This window comes from Rhododendron vialii, chromosome 10a, assembly GCF_030253575.1.
Source record: "Rhododendron vialii isolate Sample 1 chromosome 10a, ASM3025357v1".
Taxonomy (NCBI): Eukaryota; Viridiplantae; Streptophyta; class Magnoliopsida; order Ericales; family Ericaceae; genus Rhododendron; species Rhododendron vialii.
The window spans coordinates 22,943,791-22,951,373 of NC_080566.1; positions in this window are offsets into that span (position 1 = coordinate 22,943,791).

A 7,583-nucleotide genomic window follows, 5' to 3' on the forward strand; every position below is an offset into this window, starting at 1 on the left:
AATTTTGGACTCTTTAGAATAAAATAATCAAAAAAATAAGATTTTTTCACCGGTTCAAACAAATTAAAAATGAGAGCACTTAATTTTTTAATCATATTTTTTAATATATAAACAGTCTAATAAGTGCTCCAATACGGTTTAAAGTCCTGCCGATAAAAAAAATTGGTTAAAGTCCCTATAGTGCACAGCTTGAGGGCGGCCTAAGCTTCTTTTTTTTTTAAATCGGAACCGTCTATCTTTTTACGTTAAGAGGAATTCCATCATTCCTGCAAAAAAAGAAGTAAATCCCTTATCTTTACATACTTTGATCGGACGTAAAATATCATTCTAACAATGAATTTGCGTCCCGATCAAGGGGCTTTCAAAACTCGATAAATCCAAAATTTAACGAGAATGATTAAAACATGAAGTACAAAAAAATGAACAGTATTGATCATTGTGATTGTATTGCGATCGTCTGGCTACTATATATTAGATTATAGCACAAGACATTGATTCATAAACAAGTAAAATCAATGTATAGATTTTAAAGGTAGTTGTCGGCTCATTTTTCTTAATGCTTTGATCTAAACTGTTAGGATTTTACATCTTACCGATTATAGCATTGTCACAAAAAATCGGAGATAATTAGATATTGGTGATCACATGATCAAAAAGACATTTAATACATTTGAAGATTTCGATCGGGAAGGTTGCATCGTGATCAATGTATCGGATCAATTATTTCCCTTCTTGAAGTCTTTTTCCACTATCAAAACCATCTATCTTTAATTTATTATGGGTTAGATCATTCTTACCGAGATTATAGTTGATCGATTTTCGTTAGACAATTGATCAAACAAAAAATACCTTTTTTATAATGAGTTCATGTGTCAATGAAGGGGTTTTCTAAACCTGATCGAATCACAAATTTACAAGAATGAATAATTCAACAAGTGCAACAATATCAACGGTCTCGATCGTCATGATTGTCTCGCAATCGTGTGGCTACTACAACAACGAGTGCAACATAAGACCTAGTTGATTACCAAGTAGATCAAAAGTATAAATTATAAAGGTAACTACTGAGTCACATTTTATAATCCTCAATCTGAACCGTTAGGATTTTATGTCTTACCGATTATAGCATTGTCACCAAATTCAGATATCATCCAATATCTGTGACCACATGATCGAGCTATTTAATGCGTTCGGAGACGTTTAAGTGTTATAATGCACTAAATGAATCCCGCCGGAGATCTTTCTTGGCAATCGAAATCATCCATCTTTGACGCAATACGAATAAGATCATTTGTACCAAAAATGAAGTTAATCCCATATAGGTAGACACTTGATCAAACAAGAATTTTTTTTAATTTAAGAATTTGTGTGCCGATAAAGGGGCTACTTTAACCTGATCAAGCCAAAATTTTACAAAAAGCCTATGATTAAGAAGGACAAAAAAATGAATGGTTTTGATCGAAAAAGTTGCGTTGTGATCTATGTAGTCGGAACAAATATTTCATTATTGAAAGTTTTAAAAAGGGGGAAAAAATTGATATTTCATGACTAAAATTGTTTTTAGTCGGCAAACATATATAAATCCCGACGAAATAAATTAGTCGGGAAATTTATTTCATTTTTTGATTTTTTTAAATTGGTGAAAAATGCTTATTTTTCCAACTAAACCTATTATTAGTCGGTAAAACTAAATAAATGCCGACTAAACTAATTAGTCGGTAAATGTATGTCGTTTATTGATTTTTAAAATTCGTAAAAAGTTTCTTTGTTACCGACTAATCATATTATTAGTCGGCAAACATAAATAAATCCTGACAAAATTAATTAGTTGGGAGATTTGTTTCATTTATTGATTTTTTAAATTGGTGAAAATTGCTTATTTTTCCGACTAAAACTCTTATTAGTCGGTAAAACTAAATAAATGCCGACTAAACTAATTAGTTGGTAAAATGTATTATATTTATTGATTTTTTAAATTCATAAAAAATGATTTTTACCAACTAAAGTCATTATTAGTCGGCCAATATTAGTAAATACTGACTAAACTATTTAGTCGGTAAAATGTATTTTATTTATTGATTTTTTAAATTGCTTAAAAAAATTAATTATCGCCGACTAAACTTACTTTTAGTCGGCAAAAAGGTACTATTAGCGACTAAAATATTCTTAGTCGGTAATAATTAACACTTCTACCGACTAATTTGTATTTAGTCGGTAATTGGTCAATATTTGGCGACCAACGTTTTTTTAGTGTGCAATTTTAGTCGGGAATTGTGTAATTTGTTGTAGTGTTGGTAGGAGGTTAAAAAGAGAGAAGACAATTGTTCAACGAAAAGGGGGTGAAGACAAAGGTGAGATTGTGTGTGGCTTAGCCTTTTGATTTTTGGTGTGACTTACACGTGTCATTGTTTGAGGAGTGGGATAGGGAAAGTCGGACAGAAGATCCCGTGCCGTGTAACTTCAGGAAGGGAGGGAGAGCAAAGTGGAGAGGAATACTTGGACGGGAGAAGAACACGTGTACTCCTATAGGAATGGTACATTTTCAATTGCCGTCTAAGACAATTGTAATTACCAAAACAGAAGCAAGCAAATGGACGCAATTACCCCCAACCTCCATCCTTGAGGTTGCCCAATCAAGGGACTTAATTGGAAAAATTGAGCCAAAAATTGCCGTCCCCCAAACTTGTTCTTATTACTCCGTGTGTGTGTGTGTGTGTCTACATATATATATATATATATATATATATATATATATATATAATAAAAAAGAACGGTTTTTGAATTTTATGTACTACATAAATCCAACGGCCCTTATCCCTACAACCCAATATAACGGCCAGAAAGATGGGAATACCTCATTAGATAAAAAACCCTCCTCAAAAATAGAAACTACCGGTATTAGTTTAGGACCCGCAATCTCACATTACCAATAATGTTTTGAGGTAAGCGTGAGATTGCTATTTGTATGACTGTGAATTCTTAGGGGGTTTTGACCTTAATTTTTTTTTTTTTACCTTAGTTTCTAGGCATTCGGAACTCTAGGAATTTTATATCGCATTCAAGGTTTTGAACTCTTAGGGGGTTGTGGTTTGGGTGCTTGACCTCTGATGCAGGCCCCTTGGGCCCTTTGTCGTGGTGCCACTTTTTAGTGGCGAGGCTCTTGGGCCTGCGTCAGCTGGGTTGACTCCCACATCGAGAGTTTGGGTATTGTGTGTGTGTGTTTAAAGGGTCCATTATGCCTCTCCCTAGTCAGCAATTGTCTAGGTGAGTTAGTATGTGGAATTACCCTCTTGTCCTCTTTCAAAACTCTAGGAATCGCTATCTTAAAATTTTTCCAATTGGGTTATGCCAGTTGTGATCAATAATATGTAGAGTGATCAATACCCTATGATCAATTGGGTTTATGAATAGTTGGTAGGGTGATCAATACCCTGTGATCAATTGGGTTTTTTTTTTTTTTTTTTGACCCTGTGTAGTTGCTACTTTTGCCTAATCTAGCAGAAGGAAAAAGATGTAAGAATTGTTTTGCTATTTGTTTGTAAAAATTGGAATGCTAATTTATTTACCTTATTTTTTAGGTTGTTACGAAAGTAAGCAAAAGTGAGAGAAATGCTGGCTAAAAGGGAATTTTGTCTAAGTGATACAGAAAAATTATAAAAGAAATTTAGTTGAACAAGTTTAGTATTCTGTGTTGTCTGTTTTGTTCATGATTAATTCAGTTACACACTTGCAAAACTATATGTTTGATTTCATTGGTTTTAAGCTTATTTATTGTAGTTGTGAAGAGGAATATGGAAAATGATTTGGTCATGGTCAATAGTAACAATTTTATTGGTTGGTCTTGATATATTCCATCGTGCCTTTAAATACAAACAATTGAAGCTTGCTAAAAAAAATGAGTTTCAAGACATGACGATTTCTTAAATGCCGATATTCGAGCCGTATCTTCAGGCACGGATAAACCCTAGTGTGTGTGTATATATATATGGGCTGAACACAAGGCGATTTTGGCTGTATGCAAAATAATATCATATGGCACTTCTTTTTTTTTTTTTTGGGTGCAACGGAATAGTTTTCTTCGTGTGGATCTCATATGGTACTACAAAGATTAGGGGTGAAGGGTTAGAAAAATAATGTTGGCAAAATTAGCAATAAGGACGGTAAAATAGTTTTTATTTAGGGGAAGAATGCTAGTAAAATAGTTTTCAATAGAGGTCCTTCAAATTTTTGTGTTTTTTAGCCATAAGGCCAAAATATGTTTAGGCACTTTTATAGGGTTTTAGGATGCAATTTCATATTATAGGATTTTAGTGGTTTTTGGCACTTTCATATATAGGTTACCCTAGGATTTTAGGCATTTTCATGGAATACCCTAGAGTTTTAGACACTTTCATAGGCACATTTATTCTTATGTTTAATTGCAAAAAGTGCTTGTCATTGAGTTCAAAAAATATAAATATGAGGAATTTTTAGCTAAGTCTTCCCGGAATGTTCAACCAATCTACTCACTGCATATGAACAATTTAAAAAATACAAAAGGTGAATTTTTTCTTTTTTAATAAAAGTTAAATTAAAAGATGAAAATAACCAAAAAGAAATTATGAAAGGAAAATTCTAAAATCAGCCCAATGGGCTGACAATAATGAGTGTGTATTAAAGGGTATATAAAGTACACAGAAATACATATTTTTTTTATTTTCTAGTATGCTTATCGTCAGCTAATGAACTGACAATAGCAAGACCGATTATTGAAATCTGCAAACAAGGTGTTCCTCTCCTTTTTTCCTGGAAAAGAGTGTCTCCTCATTTAAACAACAGAAGTGGATAACTTCAAATACCACAATACGCTGGATCGATCACTCTCTCACCTATGCGTTTCTTCCAGAAAACAACCTAACCGGTGGTCGGCCGTCATACCGATGACATCCAACCAAACTGCGTCGTACAGTGGTGCCGACATCAAGATGACGGCATCAGAGGGGTTTGTGTTCCGGAGTGGGCGGTGGACCACTTGGACGAGGACGAGGACGAGGAGTGGGCGGTGGGCCACCAGTTTGGAAGAAACAAGACCACATGGTTTTGGTGTTGGTGCTTTCCGGAGGATCTACGGTGGGAGCAAGAGGAACAGGAGTCGCCCACCCAACGTGCAAGAGCAGTGGCTCAGTTACCCGACACATCCTTCAGCAATTGCAGAACATGAACATCATTGACTTCGACCCCAATGGTGGAAGGAGAATAACATCAAGTGGGCAGCGTGATCTTGATCAAATTAAGTTGCTGGGAGGATTGTGGTTACTGCTCCTTATTCGGAGCCTTGATTTAGATTAATGGTGATAGCACTGTTTCATGGTAGTCCACTTGTTTTGTTTTTTTTATCGGCAAAAATAAAGTTCATTAACTTATAACACAAAGTACAGAGATAATAGGGGCTTGGGTACACTGACTTGACCATCCAAGACCCTCTTCTCCAAACACATGGAGGAAACTGATTTTAGCTCAACAGGCTGAGCCCAAACTAGGAGGAAAAATCCGAATAAACCCAACAGTTGGTAAGGAACCAACCCAAACACCATTGAGACATAGCCTATAACACGTATTGGGACAAGTTCATAACACCTTTTGGGCCAAGCCCAGCACCTAAAAACCTAGAAAAAAAACAGAGCCTGAACCCTAATGTTTGAACCAAAACCAAAACCATCCCAATCGCAACCAAGCATTCCATTTGCAACCTAATTGGGCCAAGCCCATTTGCAATTGTTCCGGCCCACACCAAACAACCAACACTACAAACCCTAGGACTGAAAGCACCACTGCCGCTGCTGCTCCTCCGCCGACACTGCTCCTCCTTTGAAACAACTCCATAAAGCCGCTCCTCCTCTAATTGTTGTAGCCGTTGAAAATAGCCCTTGCTGCCTAACCCGCTGCCTCCGCTACACCGTGAGCCACCGTCCTCCGACCCCACGCCTTGATGCCACCGCCCCTGAAAACACCAACCTACTCTAGCTCTTAAACCGCCGCCGCCACTACAACCCCTCAAAACCCCTTACAGCCGCCATATTCCTTGCTACCGCTAGACCGTTGCCGCCACTAATCTCCCAGATCCTACCTGCTGCTACCCATCTAGATCACCAATGCCTTGCTGCTTTCATGAGTGGACACCACCACGCCGCTACCCCGCAAAACCACCTCTCCACCTCACCTTGCCGTTGCATGCCCCAGTGTACACCTGGTCACCTCTCCACCTATCACCGCCATCTACCGCCGATCGAGAAATGGCCCCTACGTCGCCACCAGAGTACAACCCTTAAGGACTAGAGAAACAAGAGTGGAATGAAGAAGGGAGTGGTTCAAACTTATTGAGGCAAAAAAAAAACTGTCGCAAACGGAAACCTGCAAAAGAAAAAAAGTGACGGGGAAAGGAGAATAGAGGGAGACCCCGGGGGAGGAGGAAGGAGGCGGCACCTCCCCCTTGGTGGAGGAAACCCTAAGTGTTTGTGTGGAGAGAGAGAGAGAGAGAGAGAGAGAGAGAGAGAGAGAGAGAGAGAGAGAGGGGAGAGAGAGAGAGAGAGAGAGAGAGAGAGAGAGAGAGAGAGAGAGAATTACTCAACTGAATATATAGATAGATTCAAATAGATTTAAATATTACATACTCAACTGAATATATATTCCATTAGTCCACTTGTTTTGTTATATACATTTTTTAAAAAATATGAAGAAAAAGGTTAAGTGTAAAGTGAGAACAATAATAATTTTTTGTAGTATTTATGTAAAAAACAAATAAAGACCGGATCAATTCCTCTGTGGTCTTCGAATGAATGCTATTGCAATATTTTTTTACGACCCCAACCACATATTTTAAATCGCTATTTGTTTTGTCATTTTTACGAAAAATCAAGCTTTTATGATACCGATAATTGCTTAATCTATACACATGCATAAAATAACACTATTTATGAAACCGAGCCACTCCCTCCTCATATTTCCGCCCTGGCAACCCATTCAATTGAGAACAAATGTTATGAATTGGTCTTAACTAGTGCAACTATCTCAATAGTTTAGGGATCAACGGTTGTTCAAATTGGCTTTGGGTGTTCAACTAACCCATACAAGATTTCAAACATAATTTTCGCTTCCTCCATGAACAGGTATTCTAATAAGGGCCACTAGCTGGGGTGTTCAACAAACGTAGTCGCTTCATACAGCACTTTTTTTTTTTTGGTTTTTTGCAATTGGTAGACGTCATTGATTAACTCATAGGAGGAACATCAACAGCTGTACTTCGTTGGACCCACCTTGGATAATCCCCAAGCCAAGTACTCGAAGGAGATCTAGACTCACTGGATAGGGCATAATTAGCAATCTCATGCGCTACCCTATTACAATTACGATGAACAATGATTAAAACAACTAGTAATGGATAATGAATCACGAATAATGACTTCAATGTTGGTCTTCACTTGTAGCTTTCGTATCATCCGAATCACTGCTTGGGCATCGCCTTCAAAGATGTAGCGAGTTTCCTCACGGTTACTTGCAAAGACAGCAGCTTCTCTGAATCCCATTAGCCTCCACCATCTGTGCAG